Below are 20,828 nucleotides of genomic sequence, written 5' to 3' on the forward strand. Positions count from 1 at the left end.
AGCTTCACATTGGTCACGAGATGACAAAGTTTTCCTCAACAACCAATGGTTGACACCAAATCAAGATCTTTAAAACTAATGAACAACAACAATTGAGCCACCAATCAAACAAGCTTCCGCACCAACTCTTTGAAGATCTTATCAAGACAATAACATTCAAAGAAACAAACCAAATTCCAATCAAGGAGGAGCAAGAGAACGCAATAATAGAGGGGGAGCAAGAGAATTGATCAATATAGGGGGAGCAAAATTATCACACTACTCAAGCTTTGTCATAACAAAGCTCTTTCTCATTAGCAAGACAAGTCAACTACAAGTCAACAACATCATTTCAAGGCAACACAATCAACAATCATACATGATAATCAACAAATCTTCACTGGCTATCAAAATCAACTGCCTACAAAGAAGACAAGAGAAATCAATTTACATTCACCAAAGATAACTTCAAAGTGTTTGGAAGTTATTCCACATCGGTAATGGACAAAAACAAATGTATGCATATAAGTCAAATGGGAAGTCCCTATATCACCAATTGGTTTTAGAAAAGGGTGAACTCTAGGACTTAAGTGTCGTACATGTTGTTAGACTATATGATTTATCAATTCTGTCATGGTATCAGAGCTTAGGTGGACGGTTTGTTCTACAGCGAGTTCGAGTCAGGCTCCCATGAGTGTGGCGCCGTCGCTACAAAGAGATTGAGTCAGGCCTTCTTCTTACTGCCATCTCTTCAAGTGTTCCACGCCTCGATGTGAGGGGGCGTGTTTGGAAGTTATCCCACATCGGTCATGGACAAAAACAAATGTATGCATATAAGTCAAATGGGAAGTCTCTCTATCACCAATTGATTTTTGAAAAGGGTGAACTTTAGGACTTTTGAAAAGGGTGAACTCTAGGACTTATGTGTCGTACATGTTGTTAGACTATATGATTTATCAATTATGTCACAAAGCCTTCAATAAGTCTTCCTCAAAGAAGTTCAAAGACTAAAGATGATCAACGACAAACTGCATCTAAGGGGGAGATTGTTAAGTCTAATTTTAGATGCAATTTGTATTTAGTCTTAGGAGTATAAATACCTCCACCTAGCTTAGTGATAAAGCTAACCTTTAGACAACTCTCATTTATACCAATTCCCTCACACCTCACAAACACACACTTAGCCAATTCTCTCAACCCTCACTTTTGTAATCACTCTCTCAACTTGTAATCTTGACATATAGTTGTGTTTAATTATGTGTTTATCATCATCATCATTCATCATCATCTGAATCATACAACATCTATTATCATCTATATACATAGTGCATACATATACATATAGATACAACATATATATACATTCATTTCACTGTTTCATTCAAAATCGTATGCAAGCATGAATTAATCTGGTTTCTAGAAATATCAATCAGTTTTGCCAGTAAGCTTCCTCCAGTGGAAAGAACGTATTATCAATCAAAGCTGGCCATACAGGTGACAAAAGGTAATCATCTGAAGATAGTTTAGCAGCAGAGACATCTTGAATGATGATATGATTCCATGACTTGTAATAAGCCAACGGATCTTCTTCTTTCTTGTTTTCCTCACCATACACTAGGCTAATCCCATACTCACTTAAATGTGCATAATCTTGTCCATTACCAAACTGATTCACATATGATGAAGAAGAGTACGAAGAAGCGTAATTAGTTTTTGCATTGAAATGAACACTAACTTCATCGCCAACTTCAAACTCATTGTTCTCAAACATCCAATGGCTTAACCATACTATAACTTCATTAGAATTTGATAAAATATACGCTATAGGTTGGTATATCCAGGAGAAGTTCTTTGTCAAATTCTTTATTGCAATTCTTGGAGGAAGATCCATAGATATGTTTGAGAGAAAACCCACAATGCATACATTTAGCCCACGAATCCGGCAATTCTTTTGATCTGATTGCAAGGTTATTGATGATGACCCATTGCTTCGATGAGTGAAGGACTTTGGAACCTCTTGGCCTTTAAGATATGTGCTGAATATTCGATGTTCATAAAGCATCTGTCATAACCAGCTTTTGTTAATTAGCTTCAATCACTTGAATTTACTTAACATAAGGAAAAATGGGAATATAGATGAAGAGACATTCACCTGTGCTGATTGAATTTTTTCTGGGTAGGAGTAGTCTCCGTAAGAACATGCTATACACAAGCGATGATAATTCACATATTCTAAATTAATCCATCCCAAACTAAGAAGTGTCACTTCGTCAATTTATGATATAGCTTGCATTTTGAACTTGTCTTGAATCTCAGTCAAAGAAATTATATCAGAATAAAAAATAAACCTATGTGATACTGACATTTCTGGATAAAAAGTTACTTTCTCCAATGTTTCACATCCATCGATATACAATCTCGTTATTGTGTTTGGAGCACACAAAATTGTCTTCAACATTTTGCAATTTTCTAAAGTGAGAAACTCCAACTTACATAGGCTTCTCACACAATCGGGAAGGGAATCAATAGGATTACCATCTAAATTCAACTCCTTCAATACCGATAGGCCAATAAAATCCACAAGAAACCATTCATTCGACAAGTTATTATCTACAAGTGACAAAGTTACTAATGATTTGGGTAAAGAATTCGAAAAGGACTGCACACTTCTCGGTATAGCCTCCACAATGGCAGAGGAAGACACTTGGGGTTCTTTGATAATATTGTTAGCCTCAAACACTTCTAGGGATTCCATATCCTTTATCTCAACTGGAAACTCGCCAAGATTTAAACACCCATTTATCAATAGTTGTTTAAGCTTTTTTAAATTTCTTATGCTCCGTGGAAGCTTTTTCAGCTGACGGCATTCACTCATATTTATGACTACAAGTCTATCACAATTCCCAATCGATTCACTAATCTCAACGAGATTTGTACACCCTGCGAGTGTCAACCGCTCAAGTACAGGGAATGCAGAGAAGCTACCCACTGTAAGAAGCTTATAACAACCACTGAGATTAAGAAGCTTAAGTGACTTGAGCACCTGAATAATTAAAGATGAGTTTTAGTGTTACAAAGATAGATAACCAAAAACTAGAAGAAGAAAAAAAGATGTTCAATTTAGTACCTTGGGCGTCTTCCAAAGTTGTTGTAGATTGCTATTCGACATGTCAAGAGAAACCATATTCCCCATTTGTAAATTTGAAGGTATTAAACTTAAAGGAAATCCATGCATACACAAATATCTTAAATCTTTAGGAAAGTTCTTGTACGATCCAATGATTTTTACATAGTTGAGTTGTAGTAGTCTTAAGTTACACATCTCACTAAATGCAAGTGTCTCAAAGACAACTTGTTCATTATCACTAGGAGAACATAAACTTAAAGCCCAACTGATGAAGGGAAATGATCTGAAGTTATCGTAGTCATCGACGTTACTTGAGTCGCGTGAAGTCTCATCCTCAAATGCTCGCATGTCAAGGACAAGATCTTGAATTTTTGATGTTCCCTACAAATAAAGGAATAGCAAGATATTAAATTAGAAGTTAATGTTATTGTTATATACATCAAACAAAATCGTTAATGAATGCACTCTTAACAGAATTGATTATTACCTTTTTCTGTTGCAACACTGTTGCAGACTCCTCATGATGCCATAACAGACTTCGTTTCCACGGCTTTTCAGGGGATTCTTGATGGACTACGTATCTCCCCAAATCTTGAAGAAGCTGATGCATATTTAACTGATTAGTTAACGGACAAACTGTGAGAAGGCATCTGTTTGTGAGATTCTTGATCCCAGATGATCTGCATATACCACATGCTTTTAATATTTCTTCACAAAAAATTTTCCAACGAAAAAACAAGCAATGAACTTGAAGAGTTCCTTGTCCTTTTCATGTGGCAATGAGTCTAAACTTATTTGCAGCACCTTCTGAACATCATGATTAATCTTACCTAGCGATTCTAAGATATCATCCCATGTAGCGTCTTCATGACGAACAGAACTTCCCAAAACTTTAAGAGCTAGTGGATGCCCATTACAATACTCTGCAACCTTCTTTAGGTCTTTTATGTCGCCTTCTTTGCGTTCATTGTGCCCGAAGGCATGCCAACTTAAAAGCTGCATTGAATCTTTCTGACCCAACCCTTCAAGCAAGAGCCACATATACTTTGGTGGAACTTTTGTTTCAAACAACCTACATTTAATTGTTATTGATCCATCTTTGGATGTTATTATTATTTTACTTCCAGGATGAAGACCTTTCGTCCCGATTAACGCTTCCAACTGCTCAATTTTACTGATACCGTCTAGAACAAGAAGAGTTCTTTTCCTATGAAGTATTTTTTCAATCTTATACGTGCCCGCATTAGTATCTTGTACGTCCATCCAACTTCTATCTTGAAAGTCTTTAAGGATCTGTTTTTGTAAATCAAGCAATCCATTTGATGATGTACCACATCTCCTTTCGATATCTTCAAGAAAGCAGCTTCTTTCAAATTCGAAATAATGCAACTTAAAGATATAGTCAGCTATGTAAGTCTTTCCAATCCCGGCCATCCCCCATAGTGTGACAACTTGGGTGTTATCTAATGAATTATCTTTCAAGAAATCTTTAACAATATTAATGACAGACTCTATCCCAATCATGTGTGGAATATTACTCCGTTTGTGTAGATCTAATCTGTTGCTGATCTCTTTAACAATTTCTTCAATAAGTATCGTCTCCAACCTGGGATATTTTTAAATTAATATAATAAAAAAAATTTGGTTTCATCTAAAACTACATGTAATGTTAAGGCTATGTTAGGCAAAATTAACTTGTGTGTGGGGCTTTAGATACCTTTGATATAAGTATTTAGCTGGTGTTTTTACTTGGAGCTATAGTTGGCACTTACTTTTAGAAAAGTTTTGTGACCTTCAAATGAAATCTGTGAATGGATGTAATTTAAAGGAGAAATGGATAATATTTCATTGTTCTAAAAAAATAGCTTGTAAAAGCAACTAGTTTCAAACATTACTTAAGCCTGCAGAAATCTAGCCTAAGGTTCAAGCACTGCAATGATCATTACTAAATCTACAGGGTTGACCAACTAATAATTGAATTTTTTTCGAAAGAGATTTATTTTGTAGCTCTTTACAAAAATATAAATTCAAATAAAAATTTTACAAAATAGGTAAAACGATGATTCAATTGCATGTTTGAATGTTTTGGGGCCAAACCGATGTTTCAAATGCCGGTTTGGCGATGTGTTTGAATCTCTGTCAAACCGGCAAATGAAATGCTGGTTTGACTCTTTGACTGGAACAGTTTTCGCACCAACCGCCTTATCATTTATTCCCTCAATCCATGACATAAATGTTGCAAACCAAAAGATGCCACGTGTACAAACCGGCAAATGAAAAGCCGGGTTGCATCATTATATAATCCGACTTTTGCTTCATCGGTTTGCATCACTCCTTCAATTTCATACACTTTTTTTAAAACACACACACGATTTTTTAAGGCTAACGAACTCGCAAGTTGACTACATAAGCCAGTGGTACGAACGAGCTCAGAGGGTCTATATTCCTACGTCGGGGGTGGGCACGGGCACGACTGCTCGTTACTTTTCGTGGTACTACACGCGTACAATAGTTACTATACGTGATATTATGAGACCACTACTCGTCAACCAATATCGTGATTGGGCAACCGAAGAGAAACTTTATGTAAGTAAAATAATTATTTTATAGCATTTGTGTGAAATGAATTAGTTTTAATATTTGTTTACATTTACCTATTGTGCAGGAGGAGGGTTTAGCAAGGATAAGCGCAATGGCTACATCTCAAATGCAACCAAACAGTCAACCAAACCTGCAGGCTTTTGTTGACTTTTTGCGTCATTTGATGGGCGTCACGCATCAAACTCATCATGATCCAGGTTTCCAGTTCTATGGTACACAAAACTACCAATGACCGGATTATGGTTTCCCTCAATATACAAATCAGGGTCAATCATCCAGGGCCACCCCGAACCAGAACGTGTCTATAGGGGATTATGGTTATGGTAGTACCCCTCATCAAACACCAAGGACTCTGCGTTTGATATGGGAAGTCCGCCATATGGACATCAAACTCCAAGGAACTCTGTGTTTGATTTGCGATCTCAACGAACTCAATCATGTGTTCGTCGAAACTCTCCCTTGGCATTCTCGGATATGGGAGATACATCACAAGTTCATCAGAATGTACACGATGCGGCGGATTTAGGAGATGATGAGCCTGACCCACAACCACAACAACTCCGGAGGAGTGACCGGGTTTCAAATCCACCACGATGTGGCACCGGTGGACACAAACATGGGCATAGACGTGGACATTGATTGAGCGTATTATTAATGATTGTAATAGTTTGGTTTTTTTAATGAGAACTCGTTATTATCTTTTATTATAATGAATGTATTTTTATTATATTTTATTATAATGAATAATTTAATAATTGAAAACTCGTTTTACAATCAAATTAATAAACTAAAAATTATTATAATTAAATAATAAAAACATAACATAATATGAAAAACAAAAAAAAAACTCATTATTAATAAACTAATAAATAATTTTATAAAAATCATAATAAATATTAAATAATACAAACATAACATAATATATCAAAAAATAAATTACAATCCGGCATTTTGAAAGCCGTTTTAATCTGTTAGGGCAAACGTGGCTTAAATATATTATAAAATGTAACTGGAGGGTAAACGTGATTTACCTATTTTTATAAAAATCTGTTTAAATTTCTATTTCTGTATTATAGTTAGAAAATAAATCTATTTTGGAAAAAATGTTAAAGAAATGTTTTATTACCTTTGCCCTTTGGGAATATAACCAAAATGCTCATTTCTTTAAAGCTTGTTTTCTGACAGCCCTTAAAAAAGTTTGACAATTTGCCCTCGCAAGGCGCAAGATGCCTTGCGTCCTTGCGACCTTGCGTCCTTGCGACCTTGCGTACTTGCGACCTTGCGTCTTACCCAAAAAGAGCTGGTTAAATAATCACTTTGCGTTCACTGTTCACCTCACAAAACACACTCATACGCAAGCTTCTCTCTGGTGCCCATTCGCTCGTCACTCGCAAAATCGTCATCAAGCTTCCTTAGATTCTCGCAAACACTCGCAAAATCTTCATCATCATCCTCACATCTTCATCGTGTTCATCCTTCCTTCTTCATTGTCACTAAGCCGCAACCTTAATCATTCCATCTTCGATCTTCGAAAGTACAAGCGAGCTAATACGCCACCTGCATCATCGAATCACCATCATCGTTCATTATTTCTCAAGAACAGGTTAGATTTTCTTAGATCTATGTTATATTATTCGATCTATGTTAGTTTTCTTCGTTCTTTGTGCTTAAACAAAGTTTTTGCACGCCAACTGTTCGATAAAATGTGTCAATGAAATTTGTTTGTATTTTGTGATTTTGTTTGTATATTATTGAGATTGCGTACGATACCCAGGACTTTTTGCTAGTTTTAAGTTGTAAAACTCGGTTGATATTTAGACGCAAGGTTAACCTTGCGTATTTGCGTAGGACATGTGGTTGTACGCAAGGTTTTGTTTGCGTCTTTGCATATGGCATATGGTTATTCTTTCATGTGGACGCAAAGTTTTGTTTACGTACTTGTGTCTTTGTTCTAGGTTACGCAAGGTGTCTCTTGCGTCTATGCGTCTAGATTGCATGATGCACCCAAGGTTAACCTTGCATCCTTGCATCCGTCATTATTGGCACGCAAACTTTGTTTTGCGTCTTGCGTATGAGTGATTTGTCTGCTGATGTTCTTCTCACTTTTACAGGGCTATGTTGAAGGTAAATTGACCATGAAGAATATGTTGACCGTGATACCTCAGGTCAAGAAAATTTTGACTGAAAATCAAGAAAAATTATTCCGAAGTACATGCTTTGGTCCCTGGTTAGATCTTTCATACACGGATAATGATCCTGGACTAGTACATGCCATGCTCTAACAGAAATGTGAGCATTCATCAAAATTAGATGCTACTAAGTACCCGGAAGAGCAACAAGATATTTGGTTTACTTTTTCTCCTAATTTTATGATTAGATTTGGTCGGCGTGAATTTTGTTTAGTCACCGGTTTTTCTTTTGGATCCCGGACAGACATGGTCCATTACATCCCTCGCAATTATGAATCTAAGACCGCACCCATTAGATGGCGTTGTTTTCCAAAGCATGCCGATGCCAGCAACATTTTGGTTAATGATATACAAAACATCCTTATCAAAAAACAAGATGATGTAAAGGTTAGTGATGATGATATCGTTCGATTAGCTATAATTTTGATCGTAGAGAGAGCGTTTATGGGGAAGCAGGGGATACATGTAGTTAATAAACAGTTTCTATGGTTGGTTGAAGATTTCAATAAGGTGAACACGTACCCATGGGGGTCTCGTTAATAAACAATTTTAGGATGAATGATACTTACAACTGCGCCAAAAGACATGTAACACATCACGAATCTATTTTCATTGTCAGTCACCACATTTTTCATGCTTCCTGGGTTATGAATCTTAATGTTATGAAGATAAATGGGAAGCATTCAGAACGAGTCATCCATACTGCCACGGAGCATCTCTATTGCATGACACTTGACTCTCCATGCTTGATTGTCAGAAATGCTCACCCGAAAACGGTTGCCAACATCATCACGTATATCTTTTAGTTTATAGTCTCGATTAGCAGCTTTGAACGATTCCATCAGAATACTTCCTAACACCTTTTTGGTTGCATGTTTATTATTTCCCATAATTTGGGTACGTGAGCATGTGTGTACGTCATGCAATTTCTTTACGATGAAGTTGTCAGTGTGGCGTATTTTTTATGCACTACATTTCCACTCACAATTTGGCAACATGCATTTAGCGGTGAATTGAGATTTGTCCGACTTTACAGGCTTAATTTGGAAGTTTTCTTCAAGACATTTTGTGTATAGATGGTTTACAAAATCATCCTTGTTTAAAAAAGTTTGTCGAACTTTAATCAAATCAGATACTCTATAACTGGTTGGTATTTGGCTCGTAGATTCAGTCTCTTGGTCATGCTCACTCAATAAAAGTGGCATATTCCAGAATACATCTTTTTTTTCTTCATCTTCTTCATCTTCATCTTCTCTGTCATTTTCTTCCTCCGAATCACTAGACGCGACAACTGATTCAAAAGGGTGATCTATTTTTTTTAATTTTACATACGTTCTCAACTCCATAGTTGAAGCAATCTAAGTCTTCTGTGTTTGGAGGTGGTATTTCAGGTCGTGCTTCTTCCAGATTTGGTGTCTGAAGGTTTGTTTGAGACTCGTGTGTTGGTAGGTTTTGTTGGACATCGTGTGATGGTAGGTTTCGATGGACATTCTGTGTTGGTAGGATTTGCAATGACTGTAAGTTTTCTGGTAGTTGATGCATTGTAACTATGTCGACAATATAAATATCAATAGGAGCATTTGATATTGCATGTTGTATAAAATCATGAAAGTCTTCATAATCATCAGTAATATCAAAAACAAGATTATCGACTACATATCTCATTGAAATAGGAGCATTAGGTGGCAAATTAATTTTTCTAAGAACATTTTTTAACAATATTCTTTGAGTAATTGGTTTTTGTGGAGCAACTGGGAGTTTTAATCGAGTTCTAAAACAATCTAGAGGCAAATACATAGGTAAGTTATTAATAAATTGAAAAGAACCACCACAACATATATGAATAACACAGGTTTCATTATCACTACAACTCATTATTTAAAAAACAAGTGAAAAAAAGGTGGAAAGTTACCTTAATGATGCTAGAAATGATATGATTTATGTGGAAATGTAGTGAAATGAACTGTTGTTCCAGGTTAAGTGATTATATAGAAATGAAATGTTATCCGTAAAAGTACAACAATCTAGCAAAATCTTATCCAAGAAATCAATGAAATCTTATCGGGATAAGACGCAAGACGCAAGGATGCAAGGACGCAAGGACGCAATGCGCAAGACGCAATACGCAAGGACGCAAGGCTGTTTGTTGCGTTTAGGCCTAAACGCAAGGACGCAAGGTCGCAAGGACGCAAGGCCTCTTGCGCCTTGCGAGGGCAAATTGTCAAACTTTTTTTTAAGGGCTGTCAGAAGCTTCAAAAAAATGAACATTTTGGTGATATTCCCTTGCCCTTTTAGGACATGAATCCATAATGTTATGGTTAGTAGGCAACAATAGAGTAGAAATACGCCAATCGCTATCTTAAATGAAAGTTTTAGTCTTAATCAACAGAATTATGCAACATTTTAAAAACCAAACGAGTAAATAAATGATGTTTTCTCTGGTCTGATAGTATTTCCAAAATATTAAAAGCTGGTATGAACTCTAAATATTATTCACTAAATAGTTTACTCTCCATTAGAAGAAGTTAGTTACCTTTCATGTGCATCCTACCCTTCTAGATCAGCAAAATAGCATTGTGAGTTCATTGTCGAAGAAATGATTGATCTTTGTTATCTTTCCCAATTTTAGAGATGATTACCTTATGTTTTGATTAGTGGGCGACAATGCCAACTCTAGGCCAAAGGCAGTCTTCTATGAAATTTTGGTCTTATTTAACAGATTTATGCAACATGTTAAAAACTTATACGGAATTTTGTATATTATTTACAGAATAGTTTACCACCACTAATTAGAAAAAAATGAGCATATGCAAGTTTTTTAATACCTTCCCTGTGCATCCTTCCCTTTTAAATCAGCAACTTCAGTAAGTGCTTTCTCCCATTGACCAATCTTTTGAGCCCATTGACTTTTCTTCTCTGCATTTGATTCGGTCTCCATCCTCTGTTTAAGCTTTGCCATCGAGTTTCCAAATCTGTTTTGTTGCTTCCTGACATCGGTGGGTTCAACATGATAGAAGATGGGGATAACAATGTGATTGTAGTTCCTATGTTGCTCCAAGATCAATACAAGTTCATCAAGGCACCATCTGGAAGAAGCGTAATCCTTGGACAACACGATAACCGAAGCTCTCGATGCTTTGATCGCACTCTCCAACTCTGGTTTTAATTCTTCTCCACTTTGAATCTCAGCATCATCCAAAAACGTATCGATAGAGGCATCAACTAAAGCCTTGTGGAGGTGATCAGTAAAACTATAACGAGTATCAGCACCTCTAAAACTTATAAACACGTCGTAAACATAACTTGATGAAGATTTTTGTGAAATTGCATTGATCTTAACCATAATGATTGATACAAAAAGCATTATGAAATGAAGTCACTTGTACATTTATGATTTATGAATGCAAGAATTGAGAGAGTAAGTTGACTTTTTCAAAAGTCTTCTTTCATATTATAATGCAATTGGATCAAATAATGCTATTCAAATGTACGTTCTACTTAAAGCTTCGATAGTTGATATAATTCATTCTAATATAATGCAGTTGAATTAAAATATTATCTGGACTTATTCAAATGTTCAATTACAAAGACTTCTTCAAATGTCTTCTTTCATATTATATACAGCTAGTTGAACAATATCGTGTAAAGTTTAAATAATGTTAATTGTATGTTTGAACTGATGTTGTAAATGTTGGATGTATGAAGGATATCAAAACAACAACAAAAAAAGTATGTTTTGGTGTTAAGGCGCGTCGTGGCTCAACACATGGATGAGTGATATGGCCAAAATGGACGATTTTATTTGTGCGGTGTCGTTAGGTCGCAACACATCAGAATTAGCTACCAAAAGAGAGTAATGGTTTTATTATTTGTATTTAGCTGGGGTCTCCTAGCTATAACTCACCTACTTGTCTTCCTTTTAACAAGTAAGTGGTAAATATAACTCAGGTTCGTATTTTTATATGTTTGCTCAGTAACGTGGGACAAAAGTGCCCATATAGTTAACTCTAGTGACAAGAGGTGATAGATTAAGATTAACTAATAATACGGTAATTTAACTGTAAAGATAAAGATAGATAGGTATGGAGAATAGAATTCTGATGAGGAACTATCACAAGAGTTTAACTTCCTAGAATAAACACTAAACCTCAATCAATTGGGCTATGAACCTAACTGATTTGTCACTAAAAGTTTAGGCTTTGAAGATTATGGCTAAGACGGATATCCCTACTCCCAACGTTAACCTTAAAGGGTTTAAACGACCTTATGGATAGAATCCTAGGTACATGAACAAAGTGGTATATCCCTAAAGGAAAGTCTCAGCCTTTCTTAATCCTAGTTAGTCTAACTAAAACAATATTCCTCCATTTAATACTACGCTATGCCTTAACATTAACAGATGTGCAATCTTAGATATTCTAAGGTACTGTTAATTGGATTAGAGGTCTCTCCTTTGCGATCACTTATCCAACCCCGGATCATCTTACAACATCTCAAGAACGTTGCTTTTGACGCGAATCGTGCTTTTTAGCAAGCCAGTGTTCACTGAACTCTATATTGCCTACTCGTCACAACCTAAGTGGGCAGCTCTTCTTTAACGAATAAATAGTTATTCGTACGTATGTACTATATCCCTGTTGTGACGTTAAGCACACATAACTACTTACCTTGTATCCTAGGGTTGATCTGGTCCTAATACTAGGTTATAGCCATGTGAATAAGCGGAATGGTGATCCGTAAATTAAACTTCTAAACCTTCAAGGTTTCAGTATAACAGTAGGATAAGTTTCAGATAAAGTATTCAACATATAATAAACATTTGTAATAGATAGATTGTGTAAAGACCCGTCCTAATCCATCTGGACGAAGTCATCAACATCTGGTCCCATTGCGAGGTACTGACCTAAGTATGCAATGAACGACTCCATATAATATGAGCAAATGCACAGCGGAAGATTTCTTTCATACCTGAGAATAAACATGCTTAAAAGTGTCAACCAAAAGGTTGGTGAGTTCATAGGTTTATCATAACAATCATTTCAATATATTAATAGACCACAAGATTTCCGTTTATAAATATATGTACACTCGCAAGTGTACAAAAGTATTCTATAAGTTGTAGGCACCCGGTAACAAGCCTTAACGTTCATGTTTTACCCTCTGAAGTACACCAGATCAGGTGTGTTTAAAATAACCTCGAAGTACTAAAGCATCCCATAGTCAGGATGGGGTTTGTCAGGCCCAATAGATCTATCTTTAGGATTCGCGCCTACCGTACATAGACAAGTAGTTTAATGTTACCAAGCTAAGGGTATATTTCTGGTTTAAACCCACATAGAATTAGTTTTAGTACTTGTGCCTATTTCGTAAAACATTTATAAAACAACGCATGTATTCTCAGCCCAAAAATATATATATAAAAGGGAGTAATGAAACTCACCATATTGTATTTTGTAGTAAAAATACATATAACGTCATGGTACAAAATACATATAACGTCATGGTACAAGTGTAAGGTTGGCCCTGGATTCACGAACCTATATTAATTATATATTTATTAAAACATATAATAGATATTTCATAATCTCATTTATTAATTATATAAATTTTATATGTTTGTAGTTATATGGATTTTATACTAAATTTCATTAAAAATTATATATATATATTTTACCTATATATATTGAAAGGACCCGTCCTAATCCATCAGGATGAAGTCCGTATCGATTATAAACGATTCACAATAGTTGATTACATCGCGAGGTACTTGACCTCTATATGATACATTTTACAAACATTGCATTCGTTTTTGAAAAGACAAATTTCATTACATCAAAAGTTGACGGCATGCATACCATTTCATAATGTATCTAACTATAATTGACTTAATAATAATCTTGCTGAACTCAATGACTCGAATGCAACGTCTTTTGAAATATATCATGAATGACTTCAAGTAATATCTCTAAAATGAGCAAATGCACAGCAGAAGATTTCTTTCGTACCTGAGAATAAACATGCTTTAAAGTGTCAACCAAAAGGTTGGTGAGTTCATTAGTTTATCATAAATAATCATTTCATAATTTTAATAGATCACAAGATTTCATATTTCCATTTCTCATAAACATACGTCCCATACATAGAGACAAAAATCATTCATATGGATTGAACACCTGGTAACCGACATTCACAATTTGTATATAAGAATATCCCCATCATTCCGGGATCCTCCTTCGGACATGATATAAATTTCGAAGTACTAAAGCATCCGGTACTTTGGATGGGGCTTGTTGGGCCCGATAGATCTATCTTTAGAGTTCGCGTCAATTAGGGTGTCTGTTCCCTAATTCTTAGATTACCAGACTAAATAGGGGCATATTCGGTTTAATAATCCAACCATAGAATGTAGTTTCATTTACTCGTGTCTATTTCGTAAAACAGTTATAAAAGCAGCGCATGTATTCTCAGCCCAAAAATATAAATTGCAAAAGTATTTAAAAAGGGATTAATGAAACTCACGCATATAAATATTATAAAACAGTTAATAAAGCATTTGCATGTATTCTCAGCCCAAAAACGTAAAGAGTAAAAGGGATTAAATGAAACTCACAATACTGTATTTTGTAGTAAAAATACTTATGACGACATTGAACAATGCATGGTTGGCCTCGGATTCACGAACCTATATCAAGTATTAACACATTATAGTATAAATCAATTAAGTTTATATATTTGTTATGTATTAATTATTCTTATAATATATTATGATACTTATTTGATATTTTATTAATGTTATATCAATAATATTAGTTGAAACATAATTTTATGTAATATTAGTATATTTTATGTAATAATATATTTACATATATATCTTATATTTTATCTCAACCGCATATGTAACTAACTCAGGGTTCAACATAACCTATTTAACGTCAATATCAAAAATACAAGCATGCATAATCCTATATACTCGATCACTAGTCAGGAATACACTATTAATATATAAAAGTTAAGTTATGAGTGCTCACGTATCAATATTGAGATTCAATATTGCAGGAAAGGTACGTAGACGCAGCGGAGATGATAAACACTAAATTAATCTCACGAACATACCCATGAACCATACCCATCACCTCCATAGCTATAACCCATAATTTCCTTAACCCTATCCTAGTCGAAAAACTCATTTATTCTCGGCCCATGTTGCTAAACAAAATTAAAGTTTGTTTCTTGGATTCCTTATCAATTGAACTTCAAATAAAATAGGGAGCTGGAAGTGGGGTTTCAATTAATAATAAAGACTTCACCCAATTATTAAAATTTCGCACGTCCCTTTTATTTGACACAAATTGGTGGGCCATCAATTTCCCATGTTCCACATGCAACAAACTTGAATTCGTGTAATATCCATCCGTCCCCGTATTATCATTATCATTATTTATTATATTTTTTTATTTATGAACCCATAGCACTTTAAGTTAGTGCTCGATAGAAAAAAATAATAATAATATAATCGTCATATATAGATACTAATGTTTGGGACCTGTTTTGGTTCGAATTGGAAAGCAGAACAACAGTGCAGATAAAAATATATATATATATATAGTGAATGTGGTTTTTGATGGTGGTTCCCTACGGTTTTAAACAGGAACATCTTCATCATTATTTTCGTTTGTGCTTCATCACCCTTCCCAAAGTTATGAATATATTACGTAGCATGTAAAATAAATAAGAAAGATGAAAGAGGAAACGTGGAAACAACGACAGTGAATACCACGATGATGTGATGTTTATATGGGTTTCCAAGGGGTGGAACAATGATGGGTTGTGTAATGTTTTTCATTGATTGCAGTAACAGAAACAGAAGGAGGCAGCAACTACAATTTGGTGGCTTGAATGGTTATCGTGATCATGAATGGTGGTATTGAGTGTTTGATTAACAAACAAAACAGGAAGAAGAAAAAAAAAATAACTAGTGATTGCTTTGGTTACGAATAGAAACAAGAGATAGGAGATGAGAGAGATGAGAAGGTGGTGGTTTCGTGGTGGAAGATGATCAAGGGTAAGGTTTATGGTGGCTCGTTTAGTGTTGGCCGACGGTTAGAAGTAGAAGATGAATGGTGATGAAGGTAGTCGTGTAAATGGATTTAATTTGAGGTTGTGTTTTGTTTTCTCATTCAAGCCGTACATGTAATTGTATATTTATATAGAATTTAAGATTTAAGATATATAATATAACATATACATAATCATATCATGCAAGTTGATCAAATAATATATAAAAATAAAATAGATAACGTGTGAAATTAGAATAGTAATTTAGCAGCCTGTAATCTTGTCCTAACTCTATCGACAGTTTTCACGGACTGTGTATCGTGCGAAATCAGTGGCGGATAAAAGTGTTCAGAAAAATCTCATATTTTTAAATTAGCTATATTTATTTATTTTGGTCATTATGATATAGAATTCGATCATTAACTATTAAATAAAAATTACATCAACTGTCCCTCTCAATTCTGGGTAAAATATAAAAAGTGTTAAAATTAAATGACTAAATCCTAAATACATTTTTAGTAAGCCTAAAATTTATAGAACTCATTTTCGGATCACCGTTTATTTTAAAATCACATAAGTTCGTTTTTAACTAGATTAATAACTATCAAGATGCCAAACGAGTGCTACGAGCGCTTATTAAATAAATTCTAAATCATATATATATATATATATATATATATTTAAATATATATCTATTTATTTACAGATAGTGGTTCGTGAATCGTCGGGAATAGTCAAAGTCAAATGAATTCATGTAAACTGTTCCACAAATTGAGACTAATTAATTAAATAGACTTTGCTTATCATGTCGAAACCATATAAGAATGAAGTTTAAATTTGGCCGGAAATTTCCGGGTCGTTACAGTACCTACCCGTTAAAGAAATTTCGTCGCGAAATTTGATTGGGATAGTCATGGCTGACAATAAGTATGTCTTCATGACGCCTACAAGCTGAAAATTAAAGTTTTATCGTCATTGAGTAATATAGGTAAAACAATTCGATTACGCGAAGAGTATAAGTGAAGTTATCACAAAAAAAAATGAAATGAGAAAATAATGTTTCGTCATATCCTTTGACGTAGATATGGTTGATTTTTCAGAGTTCAAGGGATTTGGAGAAAATCTTCGTGATAAGATTTGATTCTTCGGTAAATAAGGAAATTAGGATCCTCTTTAATTAAATGCGGTAATCTATCTTGATTGTTCTGCCTGATATTTCACTATTAATCCACTCTCTTCATTTTCTTATTTTCACAGCTCATACTTTCTACTCTTTCTTTCTCAATTCATACTTTTGTTTTTCCTTTCTCGACTTTAAGTAGCAAGTAATGATCCAGAATTCGTAGGTATGAAGTTTCGAATGAACATGACTAATGTTCTAAGAGAGAAATTGTAATAGCACGATCTTGATTGGTTAAATTACCAGATTTCAAGAGAAACGATAGGACTATCAAGAAATTATGTTCTTGATATGTTTATATATTAGATAGAATGTAAGAGTCGTGTAACATGACACCTGATGACGTTATGGTCTGTGAATCATCACGTTTCATTAGAAACTCAGCATGACTTACTGTAATATAATCACATTGATCAAGTGTCATTATACTATACTAACTCATGCATCATTTTCCAACACTACTTCAAAAACATTCATGTTTTAAATTTCGAATCTTTCAGACTTTAGAAACTAAAACAGTTTCCTTTATGATGTAACATTAATATCGTGAAGAGATAAATGATTTCAGATAAGAATAGTTATGAAAATATCTTCAGAGATATCGAGGATATTTCTAATGAAAGATACGATGATATCTTAGAATTTCTAATATCGATGGATGATGATGATGATTTGTCTGTAAAGGTTTAGAGTCAGGAGTAAGGTATTAGTTAATGGCTTCAGCAGTACTGAATCGTTTGGATTCTTTGAAGTCAAACTTATTCTTTGTGATTTGTCCACGACTTTCTTCATAGTTTAGTATAATCTGCTTTTCGGTACGAAATTTTCTCTCGAATGTTTCCAATATAATGATACACAAGAAGCACGAAGAAGTATATAATTTCGGACGAGAATATTTATGGAAATATCCTCAGAAATATTGAAGATATTGATGATGATATTTTGGAATTTCTAAGTTCGATGGTTGATGGATAAAGATTTTTCGCAAGATTTTAACATGAGTACGGAGCAAGAAATTCGTTAAAGGTTTCATTGGTTTCAGAATTACTTGGATTCTTTGAATATATGGTATGGTCCTTGTATTTGTCCTTGGCCTCTTTCGTGGTTAGCTCAATTCGTTTTTCAGTTTCAACTTTTCTGAGCTTTTCCAACATACTATTCTTTATCATCAAATTTTCGATGATTAAGGTCGTTTACGGTTGTCTATGGTTTCTGCTGCTTCATTCAGTTTTTTCAACATTCAGAGTATTGATTTGTGACTGAGTGCTTTTCGGAATTTCAGAATGAGAAATCGTAATTCTTAGAGATAAATGTCATACATATAACTATTGCTGTAGCTATGCTGTGAGTCTTCAAAGTACTGATTGCTGATTCCCAGTAATTGGTATGGCAGTTCTCGTTACCAGATGCGGATGAGTATATGATAGGGTTTCAATGAATAAATATAATGATTGGTTCGAGAGATTTAAGCCAAGAAGTAACGAGGTTGCTGGTATGTCTGCTGGTAATATGGTGGAATATAAAAGAATTCTCCGGTATCAAAAGGGTAATCGTATATATCAGGATTATAGTAAGGCTACTTCGAATGAAAAGTCGAAGTTGACTTGCTAGAGCTGTGACAAAATTTGCTACCTTGAAAAGGGATCGCAAAGTTATTTTTGCTAATAAATGCCAAAGGATCTGACGCGGCTACGTGTTAAACTTTTACTCAGTTGCCGAGAGTTTCTCAGGTGCATAACTATATGCATAAATCTTTCCTTCCGTAGATGAAGTGCGGTTGGTTCATCCTCTCGATTGAGATGTTTTCAAGAATCATGAAAGGTTTGAACGCAAAATGTAATCATGAAGATACAAATGAGATTTAAGACGAAGTCAAGTGGCAAACTTGAAGAATTTTTTTTTTTTAGTTTCATATGTTATAATCAATATTTTACTTCATTTCAATTGTCCAATGTTGATAGTCCATAATTACTAGTCCACAATTAGCATTTTAATAATTCATATATAATATTTGAATTAATTAATACGTGTCGTGACCCGTATACGTCTCAGACTCGATCACAACTCAAATTATATATATAATTGTAGAATCAACCTCAACCCTGTATAGAGAACTCGATCATTACTGCATATAGAGTGTCTATGGTTATTCCAAATAATATATATAAATGCGTCGATATGATATGTCAAAACCTTGTATACGTGTCCCGATATTTAAAGTGCGTAAAATAAATAACAGAAAATAAATGACGATAAATAAAGTGCATAAAGTAAATAACAAAAATTAAATGACAATAAATAAAATTGCAAGAATATAATTTGTGATAAAATAAATTGCGATAATTAAATTGCAATAAATGAAATGTAATACGGAATTAACAGTTAGCTAGGAACAGTTAGCCAGGATTTTGTTAGCGTGGTTTCTTAATAAAATTTAATATTGTTAATTAGTCTGTTTCTAATCAATTTTTATTGTGTCCATTATTTCTTCATTATGCCACTTGTTGGATTCTGGTAAGTCAAAATCCAAATATGAAATTGAATTTGAATGAAAATGGTTATTCTGTGGTGAACGGATTCGTATATCGGTAGATGTAAGTAGAATAGTAAATGACTGTTGAATCCGATTCAAAGAATGTACAATTTAACTTATTAATATGAAATCGAAATATTCCTCGGGTATTACCTACCCGTTAAAATATTTTCACCATTAACAGTTTGTACAAAAGGATTTTTAATTACAATCTTTATGAAAACATATATACATATATATTTTCTTCAGATGTAATCATGGATTTAATGAGTTAATATGTTATTAAACTCATATGATTTTCGGTTAGAACAAGAATATATAATCTCTAAAACATTAGAGATTACATAATCGCCATGAAGAACGAAGATAATTGATGTAGAACGATATGTAGAACGATGATTATACTCGAGGTACAGAATGAGATGTTGAGGCATGGATTATTGATGGTACTGGTGCTGTTATTGATGGTACTGTTGGTGCCGGTGATGTTGCTGAAGCTGGTACGTTTTGCACCATATTCTCCAAATTGATTACTCGAGCGTGAAGCTCGTTGACTTCTTCCATTATTCCGGAATGATTGTCGGTCAGAACGAGTGGATGAATAAGGTTTAGAATTATGGATAGAATATAATCGTTTCGAGATACTCTGGAAATGAGGCTGAAAATGGTGTTCCGAATAGGTTCGCCGGTAAGTGTTTCAGGTTCTTCGCCAAGAGGTGAATTCGGTTGACGGAAAGGATCACCTTCTTCTTATCTCCAATGATTAAGTAGACTACGAACCCATCAAATGAATTGGTTGATTCATTCTGGTGACTCTGCTTTAGGAGCTTAGTTGAAACTCCATATCGAAATAGATGTCGGAATCCAAGAAATTCGAATTGGTTGGGGGATTCATCTCGTACGATCAGATGAAGGATTTTCGATAAGAAATAGATTATAGGATGTAGATTAGTACCCTGCAATACATAATTTACATATACATATATAATACTAAAATCTCATAAGTTACGGAGGAATCTACGGAACCTGTCAGGCAAATATAACAATAACAGATATGCTAAGATATGAATTAGCAGATACGCTAAGATATGAATTTTGGTCTTTACACTATTCATGCAGTCAATGCAGTAAAACGTGTCTAGACTACGAATGATAAGCAGGTAA

At 34.4% G+C, this 20,828-nt stretch overlaps 1 pseudogene; it reads right to left on the reverse strand.

The window, feature by feature from the left end:
• Window positions 1-1,408: 1,408 nt before the first annotated feature.
• Window positions 1,409-11,239, reverse strand: LOC139875212 (disease resistance protein RPV1-like; annotated as a pseudogene).
• Window positions 11,240-20,828: the final 9,589 nt, after the last annotated feature.

Source organism: Rutidosis leptorrhynchoides, chromosome 11 (assembly GCF_046630445.1).
Source record: "Rutidosis leptorrhynchoides isolate AG116_Rl617_1_P2 chromosome 11, CSIRO_AGI_Rlap_v1, whole genome shotgun sequence".
Classification (NCBI taxonomy): Eukaryota; Viridiplantae; Streptophyta; class Magnoliopsida; order Asterales; family Asteraceae; genus Rutidosis; species Rutidosis leptorrhynchoides.